At 39.2% G+C, this 14,097-nt stretch overlaps 1 protein-coding gene across 1 annotated transcript in view; it reads left to right on the top strand.

The window, feature by feature from the left end:
- NOL4 (nucleolar protein 4) overlaps nt 1-14,097 on the top strand; it is an 85,478-nt gene that overhangs the window by 50,813 nt on the left and 20,568 nt on the right. The gene's annotated exons all lie outside the window — the stretch shown is intronic.

Below are 14,097 nucleotides of genomic sequence, written 5' to 3'. Positions count from 1 at the left end.
GTCGTCGTGCACGGCCGGGAGCTGAGTGACTGAAACTGGAAGGCGAGGGGAAACATTAGCGTGAATGTATATTCTCGGAGAGCGGCCCTGCCTGCGCCGGAGGTTATCTCTCCTAGTGCACCCATAGTAACGGGATGTTGGTGGGGATGTGCTGCAACAGCACGCTCTCTGATTCATCGGGGTGCCCACAGCAGGCTTGTGCTGTATTCGTGTGGTGCGTGGGCATCATAGGCAGCCAGAGCCAGCAGTTTGGCCTCGGGAAACCCTTGTTTCTGAAAATAAGCCCCATGTTCCCCTGGCAAATTCTCCACACTGTGATGTGCTGCCCCACGTCAGTAGGTGCAGCCCCACATGCAGTTACCAAAGCTTGCTGATGTGCCATGGTTGGTGTGAGTTGAGGTGCAGGGAGTGAAAAAACCTTGTGCTGCTGCTTTTGCCAGAACCCAGTGCTCAGGACTGCTCCTGCCTACCAGCCCTGTGTGATCATAGCTAAATTCTAAACATAGTGTTTAGAATTATAAAATATCCTGAGTTGGAAGGGACCCACAAACATCATCAAGTCCAACTCATAGCTCTACGCAGTACCACCCAAATCCAATTCCTATGTCCGTGAACATTGTCCTTGAACTCTGGCAGCTCAGGGCCGTGCCCACTGCCCTGGACAGCCTGCTCCATGCCCACCACACTCTGGTGCAGACCCTTTCCCTAACCCCCAGCTGCCCCTCCCCTGACACAGCTCTATGCTGTTCCCTCGGGCCCTGTTGCTGTTACAGAGAGCAGAGCTCAGCGCTGCTCCTCCGTGCCCTGTGAGGAGCTGCAGCCACCATGAATCCTCCCCTCAGTTCTCCTGCTTTGTGCTGAGCAAACCCAGGGACCTCAAACTTCCTCCCTTCTAGACCCTTCATGATCTTCGTAGTCCTTGTTTGGATATAGCATAGTACATAGTTCCACCTATCACTGAGGAGCACTGCTGCTCAACTTATGGCCCTCAGGGTGCTGGATGGGCTGTTCTGGGCAATAAAAATCATTGAGCATGGTTGTGATGGGAAAATCTGATGGCAGCTCTCTGACACACAAACATTAACTTGCTATAGGGGGTTGGAGCTCTATGATCTTTAAGGTCCCTTTCAACCCAAGCCATTCTGTGAATTCTAAGATTCTATGAAGTCAGATCTGCCCTTCTGAAAAAGACATGTGAGTCTCTTCCTCCATGCAGCTGGATGAGGCAGCCCAGGTCAGGATGAATGTGCATAGGCCTGGGCACTAGAACAGGTTTATCTTGTAGTGGTAATATACAAAGTATAATTTTGGTTGGCTTCGATAAATGCTGGACTGTGTGTCTTTGAATACATCATCAAATCCCCATCAAGTGGGGAACTCCCATTGTCTTCAACAGTACACAGGTTGACACCTAATAGGATAGTAACGCACCTGACAAATAATAGCATCACTTGTGAAGATAAAATTGAATTCCTTTGTGAAGAGCTAACCACAAACCTGTATTTATATCCTGAAGATGTTAGTGTACAGAAGAGCAGGAAGCTCTCTCTTTCTGCACAGATGTTAAAATAGCTTAAAATTGGGCATTATCAGCGGTTACAATTTCTTTGTGAGTCCCATGGTGTTTGTCATTTTTTTTCTTGAAAAATCTCATCTACAGTCATATGCTTGTGTGAAAATTCTACTTTTGTATTAAAAAATCAGACAAAAATCATTTAGTAATCCTCCAATCTCTATAGAAGAGACTGTTAGTTGTAGCAGTAACTCCCTGTCAATTCCCAAAATCTCTCAAGGACCCCAGGTATGTTATTATCAACTTTTGACTGTTGAGTGTATAACAAACCAGTAGTTACTGTGGTTACAGAGACCAGTACTGTTGATTTGTAAGCTGTAAATGGTCAGCAATTGCTATTTGGGAACTTTCACTTAAAAGTCTGCAGAAGACCCAAGTGGAGTTGATGCCCTGCAGATTTTCAAGGCAAGGCTGAATAAGGCCTTGTGCAACTTAGCTGTGGTGTTCCTTTTCATTGCAGGGGAATTGGACTCAATGGCCCTCAGAGATCCCTTCCAACTCCAAGGATTCTATGATTCTTCGTCTTGTGTATTTAGAAAACAGGGTACTAAACAACTGTTATTTTTTTATTTATTAAATCACAACATTTTTCAGACCAGTTTCATTAATTTTTAATGGTTCCAATCCAGGTTAAATAATTATTCTTAAAACAAAGGCCATCAGTGTGAAAGATAAGAAAATGAAAGATATGAATTCAGTCAAATCCTTTCAACATAATGCCTAGTAAGCTCTTTGAAAAAAAAAAATCAGAAGGTGCTGAAAATAAAAATAACAAAACAAAAGGCTAAAATTTAATTAAGTAGAAGGAATGCTGAACGTATCTCAAATTATATAAATCTTAGCTTTATAGTAGGAGAGTCTCAAAGTTTCAGGTTCTGAGGTTTACAAATCAAATTGTAAAAGCATTGTATGGAAAAAGTTGCGTGACTATGCTGCTGCATACTGAAAGGCTCTGGAAAATGAGAGCCCTGTGGTAAATATCTTGTTGAAGGCTGTACTCACCAGGTGCTATCTTATCCAAACTGAGGGAATTCCTTCAGCTGCAACCCTGGGAGCACAGAAGGATCCAATGTGAAAGCATCATGAATATTTCACTTCTTGGGCTGCATAATTCTAATAGCTTGACTTGTGTGGGACCAAATGAATTGCTGTAATATCTAGATCATCAGTGGTGCACAAGGATTAATTCACATAATGTTGCAGGTTAAGTTATACATAGTATAACTTCATCTGAGATGAGATGAACAAAATGGTTCCTTACTATCTAATAACTCACAAAACCCAATATAGCTGAGGTCAGAAAACCAATATCACTGAGGTCTGGAAAGGATGAAGGCAAACAATAGGACGCTAGGCTGGATGCTGTGCCATGTTAATAGTTTTCTTTATTTCAGTGAATTTGCAGAGCAGAGGCAGATACACTGAATGGAGAATGCATGGCTGTGGCATAGAAGGGGAAACACGGAGACAACAAACAAACAAACAAACAAACAAAACAGAAAGAGGAAAAGGAGCAGCTGAGCAGAAAGTTTATCAGGAGAAAATGAAATGAAGTAACACTTTTTGTTTCAACAGCCAAAATGTGGGGGAATTTCAGGAAGATATTTATTTTTTTTATATCAGAAATCATAACGTATGTTTGTCAAAAAGCCTGACGAGAAGGTGTGGTCCTGACCCTGGGAGAAAGAGAGTGCAGTGATAGCATCGTGTTGTGAAGTACCTTCAGATGGGAGGTTACTGTTAAAAGTGACCGAACAAGATTGGAAATGGTAGTAAATAGATAGATGGAATAAAACCCCAGATAGAGAATGAAACCCCATCCCAAACACATTGTACCAGCTGCTGACGGCTACCTCAAGGGTCTGTTTGTTTTTCTCAGGCAATGGCTAGCCAGCCTGCCATGCCAGTAACATATTATTGAATCAAATTGAATTTAATTTCACACACACGCATACATAAAAACAAACATACATATTTACCAGACGTGCAGCTGTGCCTGATGTCTCCCCAGAAAACAAATGCCAGGATACATGCAGAATACCCCCAATGAAAAGTTATGCTGGAAATGATTTGATTTGATGGGAAATTACTGTGTCATTTCCTTTCAAAGACTGTAGCACTCAAAATGTAGCACTGTAATAGGCTATTTGCAAGAACAGAGCGTGGATTGTCTACACAGTCTTTTAACATCTTGTAGGTTCCCCATGCTTCTTTGCCCACTGTAGATGCGGGATTTTGAATCTGTGGTTTCTGTTGTTGGGGAGAACCAGCCATATCTGTGGTTTGGGTAGCAGGTGTGATTCATCAGGAACGTAACAGGGTATTTCTTAGAGCAGACAGGGCTTAAGTGATGTGGATACAGTACATATTCACTCCTCACAGCTGACTCCATCTGTTGGTATAAGTGCTGCAAAACCTTTTAGGATATTTGAAGTTAGTGATTGCTATAAAGGGCAAGGAAATGAGTGCATACAGTGTATTTACAAAGAGAGAGATGTGATACAAAAATTCATACTACATTAATGTCCTTGATTTAACTAAAAGTTTCATGATACACAAGATCTCCTTTTGCAGTGTGTCTTGGGAAATGTAGTCCAGGAAGAATCAAGCCTGATGGAAGGAGAAGATGAAGCTCTAAGACAGGCGCTTGGCCACTTCGTGTAGGCACAGCAGCATCTCAGAGGATACATTTTAATATTGAATTGATGCAGAAAGAAACAAAATGTTTCTCTTTCAAATTGCATTCTTGATAGCATTTTGCTTTACAGATTAAAAAATGTTATCATTGATATTGTTGGCAAGATGAAAATCTTGGCTCTCCTTGTAACGTAGACTTGAAGCCTTAAACCCTCAGCTATCTCTAAGGTTGTTATCAAACTATGATCAGCTTTGTAGAAGCTTTGTATTATCTTTGCTAGGAGGCTAAAACTGATGACAATGTATCCCTCGTCTCTGCAGACAGAGCAAGGTTGTAGAAAGAAGTGAACAACTTGGGAACTTGAGTCATAGTTTATTGAAATCAACAAGATTCTTCAATGGGATTCTGAATAATGTTATTATTCTGAAAGAAAAAAAATTCTGGACATCTAACAAGAGAAGCTGTATTTTGGCAGCTGCAGAAGCAGAGCAGGGACTGGAAGCTGCAGCAGAGCCCTGAGGAGGAGATCACCTATTTTTCACTACCACAGACATGCCGTTGCTGGCTCTCTTTATCTGCAGATGTGATCTCATGTGGCAGAGGGACTCTCTCCCTGCGGTGTGTCCTGGGGAGTGTTAGTGTAGTGACTACCTTCCAAGTGAGCATAACTGAGGAGCAGTAGCACAGCAGTCTACAAACGTTCTGTAGTGGGCTGTTCCCGGAGGCTCATCCAAAGATTCCGTGCTTATCTCTGCTAGTCTGTAAAACAGTCTCTCAGAAAAGACATTTACAACTTGACTGCACAGACTAAATCATAAGCAATATAAAAAAATTCCTATATAATCAGGGGTAAGTGACTAGATGATTTTTCTTTCATCTGCATCATCCCCGATGTTGTAGAGTACTACTCATCTCAAGAGATCCCATGGCACATTGCAAGCTAAGCCATGAATTACGACTGGTTCTGGGGTGGATGGCCATATCAATCAGTCAAGCTGTACACAGCATGTGTACATAATGAGAGGAAGAGAAACATTATTATCATTATTATTATTGAACACATCCGAGTGCTGTATCCCATTATCTTAATACACACAGTATTCACAGAGGAGTGAGAAAATGGGCAAGTCACTTAATACCGATGAATTATGGTTTTGCTTCAGTTTGAACAGGCTAGTTTAAGGTAAGATTAAGACATAGAGCACCAAATTCTCATGAACCTGATGAATAATATAGCCATTATACTGTATTTAACACATAATTGAATTCTGATGCTGTGTTTCAACTTTTTCTTCTTGTTCTGGTAAACAGCTGAGAAATTTGAAACTTTGGTCTTTTTGTATAAAGAAAGTGCAACTAAGGATACATTCTTAAAGAAAAAAAATGTTAATATACTGCTGGGTTTGCGTTTTGTTTCACACAATGGTACTAATAATTGTGAAGATCCTTATAGTTTGCATATTAACTGCTGCAGATATGAAAGAATAATCACAGAATTTAATTATACAGAGCAGACTATTTCATCTTTTCTTTCATCAACTGTGCTTTACGTATGCTAACATTAGCATGCAGAGCAATACTGTATGGTAGTAAATTCACAGGCATGCGTAGATTAGGGCAGAGACTTGCAAGCATTTGATTAATTGGTAGTCCTTAACTTGCAAATATTCTGATTTCCTGTCTTTTATCACGCACCACATGTTGGGTAAATCAGGTTACCTACTTATTCAAAGCACCTATTTTTGAAGTGCTGTTGAGGAAGTAAAGTTTTCCCTCATTATTTGTATGTTTGTTTAATTCTGCTAAAAATAGGAAAGGGTTGGCTCTCAACATCATCAGTGATTAGAACTGGAGTGTACCTACTGTCTTCACTAAAAAATTATGTGTAGGGAAAAACCCTACCCTTTCCACAATAATACAGCATTTACAAATCTGAGGTTTTAATTTGCAATTACTGTCATTTTGAATTACTTGCTGTTTAGGGCGTGAGACAGGAATAAAATTCTCGTAACTGAAGGTCCAACCCACTTCTACCTTGAATCTGTAGTTCGGACATCTCTGTCATATTCATACTCATATTCAAAGCAAATAAAGAAAATAATTTAAGCCAACTCTCCTGCTTTTACAGTCGGTGATACAAGTGCATATTAGATAAGATTGCAAAACACAAAATTCATGTAGAGGCATATTGTTCAAGTGCAGACTTTCGAAGAAGGGGACTGCTATGAAGTGAAGGCCTGAAGAAAGGGCACAGCAAGCACGAACCCACTGAATTTCATTGCCAGTGGCAGAACAGACACAGCTTTTATTCCCAGGCCTCCAATGAGTGGTGCCTGAGCATGCCTGAGAGAACATGCACACAGTCTCTGTGGAAATTGCTAACTATAAATCTGTTTAAGCACTGACAAAAAAAAAGGGTTTAGAGCACATGAGGAGCTGCAGCTAAACTGAAAGAAGAGCAGTGGAGAGAAAAACAGTGGGAAAAATGTGTTTTATCTTACTGCTTCCATAGGAAGAACCAGTATGACTCCCATGAACACTGAGTATTCTCACTGTTTTCAGAAGGGCATTAAGTAAGGTGAGAAAGACTTATATTCTTATCCTCATTAAAAACGTGTTGATGAGAGTTTATTTGGAGAAAGTTTCAGTCTCCTGAGTCTTTGAATAAGTTAAGGATGCCCTTTAAGATGGTTGTATCCTCTTAGAGCATAATGCTATAGGCCAAAGAGAGTTTGGGCTTTCATGAAGGTTCATCATTAGCAAGTGCTTTCTATCACACAGTTTCAGTATAGTACTTGATACAGAACAGTGTTCATTAGAAAAAGGATTACTAGAAGGGTTTTTAAAGGCTTCCTTTTTCAGTCATCACCACCACTTTTTTTCCTTAGATTCTTTTTACATAGCAGTGTAGTAGAAAATTAATTGGCAAGGTGAAATTGCAGGCCAGTGCTGAAAATTTATCCTAAGCAAAGCCTGGCTAATATTGACTTCAGTGTGCAGTAGCAGCATGTTTCTGCTGAATGATGATATGAACTCTCCATCTGCAGATGTCAGCCTCCTAACGATCCTGCTGGTCAGGGCTGAACATATGGCTGAGCAGTGTTTTTCAAAACTTGCTTCTGCTGGCAGGAATTGGCCTCTTCGTGCTGCGGACTTTGTTTACAGATGGGGAGGAGAGGAGGAAGAAGAGGAGAAAAACTGGTGTAAATTATCTGACTGCAGTGGTGCTGCCGTGCAGAAACACTGGGCTTTGCATCTGGTACCTGTTCTTGCCTAGGTAACCCAGGAGAGAAAAGTGCTGTTGTAGGAGTGAAAAAAAATATAGAATTAGGCAAATGTAATTTAATTAAAGATTAAGTCTACAAATGAGTTGTTAAAGAGTCCCATACAAGCCTGTTGAGGTCATTTCATTTTGTAAAATGTGATCTGCACATACATTAACAAATGATTATAGAAAAGGCAGTATTCTTTATTTACCAACTAATTTAGTTCAGTGTGCCCTATTGAGCACACAAGCCCTCCCTCAGGTCTGACATAAGAGCAATATATTTTTGGAGTGAAAACTTTTGCAGTCCTTTTAGTGAATTTTCCTGAAGATCTCTGATAGGTACTTTGTTCATGACATTTGCTGGCTACATTCAGAATTTACTGTCAGTATCTGACATGCCATTTTCTACTTCTGTTTCAGACTTGATGGAAACATTTTGTATCTGATGTTTTGCCAGAGTTTTCTAGATCTTGTGTCCCTTCATTTGAGAACAGATCCTAATTCTCTCTACAGATCCTACTTCATTTATAGCATTAGTTCATCAGGGTTGTGATGTGAGGAGTAGCTGAGGGAGCTGGGATTGTTCAGTCTGGAGAAGAGGAGGCTCAGGGGAGATCTTACTGCACTCTACAACAACCTGAAAGGAGGTCGTGACAAGGTGGGAGTTGGCCTCCCTTTCCACCTAACTAGCAATAGGACTAGAGGTGATTGCCTCAAGTTGCATCATGGGAGATTCAGGTTGGATATTAGGAAAAATTTCTTCTCTGAAAGAGTGGTGAAGCACTGGAACAGGTTGCCTAGGGAAGTAGTTGAGTCACTGTCCCTGGAGGTGTTCAAGAAATGGTTTTTGTACTAAGGGATGTGGTTTAGTGGGGAAACAGGTGGTAGATAGATGTTTGGACTGAATAATCTTTGAGGTATTTTTCAACCTTGGTGATTCTATGATTCGATCACTGTGTATGCAAACAGAAATCTGTACCATGCACTCAGACCTTTGGATGCAATTTTGTGCTAATCTTACAGATGTGTGACCAAAGGCCTGTAAGGCTGATCAGGTAACATTGCTTGTGAATTACAGCAAGCCCCTTCATAATCCGTATTCACTGCTTGCAGAAATCTAGAGGGACTTCCATTTCAGTTTCTCCTCCAGGAAATTCCCATCTCAGAGATATCACTTTGCTCCCACTCAAGCAGGCAGCTTTCTCCCGGAGTAGGCATTATATTGGCAACTGAAACAGAGAAACCAGCCCCTGGTTAGAGCATGATTTGTTGCTAGAGGCTGCTGTCCCTTTTAGCACTGGGGCTGTGAACAGCTCTCTTTCTTCTTTGCCCATTGAACCAGTACCTGGGTTGAGTCAGAACCAAGGCTCCCCATGGGTGATGTAAAGCCACTAATGATTTCTCATCCATTCCTACTGTAACCTGCCTGTACAGCACCAGTGCAGCTGAAAAGCTGATCCCTGGTGCCTTTACTGATGTTGCTAATGAGGTTACCAATTAATGGCACCTAATGGTCTGTTGTAGCAATGGTTTTGGTGATGGAGACAGCTGTCCTCCGGGAACTGTGCTGAGAACATGAACTCATTTTGTATAAGCAAGTGAACAGCTGTTGCAGAAACATAGATGGGAGAGATTAGGTCACACACTTCATCCCTGCCACCCCAGGGTTATTCCTTGCAGCTCACAGCAGGTGGAAGCAACTCGAAGGGACAGAAGCCCTTGCTGGAGCTGAGCCCGGAGATCTATACAGACTAACACCATAACCTACTAACAGTCTTCTGATCCAACCCATTACCCTGACTTTTCGGAGTATTTCACAAATTACGCAGGCTTTTAAAGCAATTTATTATATATGTGTTTTTAAGTGTTGTCACTGAAAAGTGTTGATCTGTGGTGTTGTAACCTGATTACAGTATGTGACTCTTGGCACATGCATAATCACATTATTTATTAAAAAACCTCCCTCTGGGAACACCCTGTATCAGACAATTTAGAGTATGTGGAAGATAATTCAAAAATGCACATTTAATTTCACGAGCAGCACTTCGGAGCAATGAATTCTCACTGTTTATGCTTCACTTTAGTGTTAGGTTACTTCGGGCATACAGTAGTTGCATTTCATCAGTCTGAAAAAAGGTGGCATTATAGATCTACATTGCATTCCCCTACTGCTTGAATACCTGTAAAGTATAGCACACTTTAAAATGTAAACGGGCAAGTTTTGAGACATCAAAGGACTGTGAAGAGTTAATATTGTTAGTAGATTTTACCACTGCTGTTTCCTGAGCTGATGACAATACCAGAAACAATAATTAAAAAAAAAAAGAACAGCAAAAAGAAACACCAAAACATATCAAACAGGACCATTTTAGTATCCACGGTCATCAATTTTATTATCCTCTGCAGTCAAAAATAATAGAAGAGAATTAGTTGTTTTATTTTGGTAACCTTGTTTGGGACAAGAAATTATTGTCATTCTCACAAAAGAGATATTTATTGTATATTATTGCTACCCTAATACTTATCTTCACATTCAGTTTAACTTATATTAAAAGAATAGCACATTATTTTAATGGGATGAGTTTTCATACATTTTCATCATGTTTCATGCAAGAACTGAAGTCTTGGCAGTTTTTATAAGCTTAAAAAATGCCATTTCTTAGGACTCACACAATTATAGAAAATTATTTTGAAAGTTCCTCATACTTAGATGAATCCTCTAATGAGCCATCAAGAAGAAGAAAATGCATTAAAACTTTGATAATGAATGTGAGATGAAGCAAAAACTTGAGATAAAATTCATCTGTGTTGCACTCCTCCTCTTTGGTTATCTTCAATGTCCTAGCTAAGTGTCCTACCTTGTAGCTTACAAAACAGTGGGTTTGAAATGAGCAAGTGAAATGTACTGAATATTTTCAGAACTTTAGTGAATATTTAAAATATATATATATATTTAAAAGACAAAACTTAATTATTTCTAATAGAAAACCACCTCACTAGAAAACAGACATCCTTCAGAGAACAGGAATTGAAAGTCTGGTTAACATTTTTGAAGGAGGAAATAGTTGTCAATCACTTTTCTGTATTAAATAAAGACTTTTGGACATATTATTTGAAAATGCTCTAAGATCAGGAATTATCTTCTAGATGCCTTTTTTAAAACATGAATTCATTGCTGAATTATAGTCTATTCAGATTTATCACACAAAAGTGCAAACTGTGGTCTTCCTTGAGATGTTGTATGAGCTCTTCCTTTCCATCCAGTTCTAACTACTTTTTACTAAATACGATGCACTTAATGCCTGAGTTCATTGTTTCTGTATCAAATATATCAACTGCAGATAGTTTTGTGGAAAAAAGCAACCATTCGCTTTCTATGTGAAATAAAAACAAACCCAAAATCAGTCAAACAAACAAACCTCTTACACACACAAAGAACAACAAAAAGCGTGAAAGAGCATAGCCGCAGTAGGACTGTGCATCTAATGATGCAAGCATCACCTGCCATTTCAGCAGGCTAAGCAGGCAGGAATTTGCTGTCATAGGAGGTATGTACAGGGTGGAATATGGCAATATGGTTTCCGTGTCAGAATATATGATTGTTCAGCATCTTCCTTCCTCCTGCTCTCCTAGTCAGACCAGGGCATTGTGTGTCCCTGAGCTAGACATTTAAGCATCTTCCTCACCAATCTGGGGAGTGTTCATCACAGTGTGCACATGTGAAAAGTGCAACTTGCAATGAAGATGCTATGGCTGCATCTGCATTGATGTTTTAGTTTGGAAAAGGAAAGTGTGCTTGAAACAAAGCTCCTGTCCACATTCACTTAACTGTGTCCAGTGCCAGGGACCAGACTAGAGCCAGACTGAAATACATGTACTGTGAAAGCAGTTCCTTGTTATCAACAGCTTTAGCTCTGCAGCTCTGCTCTTGTGCTGCTCTGCTTGCTCACCTATCACCTGTAGTGTTTGGTTAGATTGGATCAACAGGCTTAACAAATAGTAAAATGTGGCCTGCCTTGTGACCAATTATTCAGAATAGTTATGTGAATGTTTAAAAGTCTAAGAAGAAATAATTAACAAAAAAGTAGAAATAAATAAATAAATTAAAAAGTGTTAGCATGCTGAGTAAAAACCTGCAGGCTCTGTCTGCTTTGAATTCTCACTGGAGTTTTGTCTGTCCCCCTCCAGGTTCAGTATGGATTCAACTCGAGGCATCTGTTTGAAAACACTTCTTGCTTCCCATATCTGTACTTATTTTAATAGGAGATACAAGAGACAGTGGACAGGCCCCATCCTTCATTTCTAAGCCCTTCTCCTGCACTAGCCCTCATGATGGTAGGTTTGCCTATCCATCCATAATTCTTCTAAGACAGATGAAAATAAAAGTTTCTGCCCTTCTCCAATATGGATAAAGCTTTAAATATTTATCTCGGAGACACTGACCAATTGTTATCCTCTTTGTGCCAGAAGACCAAACAGGTTTCTGATGATACCTCTGAAGGTATCTTGTCAGTCTTGAAATCATTCCCAGGACCATACTACTACATTTCATGGAAATAAGCCTTTCTTTTGCAGCTTGGCAAGCTGGGTTTCACAATCCATTATATGTAATTGCTAGAGCTGGATTTAATAGAGCTAGTGATTAACACCAGGGGATGACCTCACCTCAAATTACTCAGTAGGACAGTCCTTTTAGGTGGGATCTTTTAGATTTAAATGGCTCTCATCACTCATTCTCTTATGGTTTGTTGAAAAATTTTGCTTTGGTGCTTTCCTATCACCTGGACTCGTCCAAGAGACAAAGGGAAAAAGAACTCAGCGTTTATTTGGTCTCTCTTGCTGTTTATTAGATCTCTGAAAATCTCCCATCAGGACAATCAGAATCATAGAATCACTCAGGTTGGAAGAGACCTTAAGGATCATTGAATCTAACCACGACCTAACCATACTACCCTAACTTTTATTCCTACAGATTTCATAAATCTCTGCTCGGAAGAAAATCCTAAACTCTGTATCATTTATTTTTAGTTTCTTATCTCAAATTTGCTACTTTACTTCAGTTAATTCTATTTTCAAAGTTAATTCTTTCGATTTTCAAAATTTATTTCCACAGTGAAGTTTGACTTTTTAATAGCACAGCCAAGCTTATTGTGTTACTCCTTGTAAGGTTAGTGCTCTAAAAGTTCCAGAGAAAGAACTTGTCCTGTGGAAATGGTGTATTCCTGCCTTCACGAATCTTTGATTTTTCCTATCTCCATCTGCTGGCAGAAGATGAGATTAGCTGTTCAGATTGTTCATACAATGAGTATCAGAAACAATACATTTCAAATAATAGATGTCCCTTTTGCTCTTATAGGGAACTTCCATTCGGAATTAGATAGAAATGATCTATTTATTTTTATGCCACTTAATAATATCTGCCAAACAATAATAGTTTTTGATCTGTTGTAGATTTCTGTGCTGCAGACAGTAGAGATTTAGATATTCAAATGAATGCACTAATAACTTGAGAATTCAAATCAATGTGCCAATGAAAGTAGATTTGTTCATTTGTACAGTAGCAAGAGATGTTCTTAAATACTAATCAATCTTCTTAAATTTTCGTATTTTTATAGCTACATCTGAGCAAGCAGATAAAGGCAGTAAAAAATAATGACATTTTCAATCTGATGATTTATTGTAAAAAATTTTAGCAGGCAGGTATATAAGGATTATGTTACGCATAAACTACTGGTTCGTCCTAACACAACACAAATGTTGGTAGTGTTTGCTACAAAAATAATGAAACACCAGCATAACATCATGTCAGGAGTTCCTTATGTATAAACTATCAAGGTGGCTGGGTTACATGCAAAACATTTTGTAAGGTCATATAAAGCTTTCAGGGTACAGGGTTTCAGTCAGCAAAAGACTGCTCTCTGTCCAATGAAAATGTGAAAGACAGCAAAACTGCATGATAGTCAGCTGAGATATGATGGCACGAATGTGCTTTATGTTCTCTGTAATCCAAACTGGTATATTCCAGAAAATTGTTATACAAATATTGCAGCAATCAAAGTGGTCTTGTATTTGCATGTGATTTATGTAATGTGACAAAATATTTAGGTTGATTGTTATTTTCACCTACCCCTAAAGTTTTGTAGATGCTTCTGGCATTGATGTTTTTACAGCAGAGATTTTTACAGATTTGAGCATTTTTTATAGAACTACCACCCGAGCCTATTCTTTTATTTGCTATTTCCTTCTATCACATTTTTATAGGAATATTTTTCAAAAATTGTAAAGATGCTGATAGTTATATTCATTCATGAAGCAAGAGGACGTTTTATAAGTCCTATTTCCCCCAAGAAACTTCAACACGAGATGTAGCAGGTGTTCTCAAGCAAGAAACAGCAAGAACCTTCTTTTGGTCAGCTTTAATTTTAAAGGCTTGTTTTATTCAGCTAACTGCTAAAATGACTGCTTTCTGGATTTTATTTATTTATTTATTTATTTATTTAATAGATCTTTTTGATCTCTTTGCTAGGAGTTTTGGATCATTGGCAACCTTTTTTCTCTTTACCCTTGCTAGCCCTGCAGATCCCATCTCAAAGTAGGAGACTGACTCTCCTCAAGCAT

This window comes from Meleagris gallopavo, chromosome 3 (genome assembly GCF_000146605.3).
Source record: "Meleagris gallopavo isolate NT-WF06-2002-E0010 breed Aviagen turkey brand Nicholas breeding stock chromosome 3, Turkey_5.1, whole genome shotgun sequence".
Taxonomy (NCBI): Eukaryota; Metazoa; Chordata; class Aves; order Galliformes; family Phasianidae; genus Meleagris; species Meleagris gallopavo.
The sequence above is the reverse complement of the archived record's forward strand: the minus strand, read 5'-3'. Positions and strand labels throughout refer to the sequence as shown.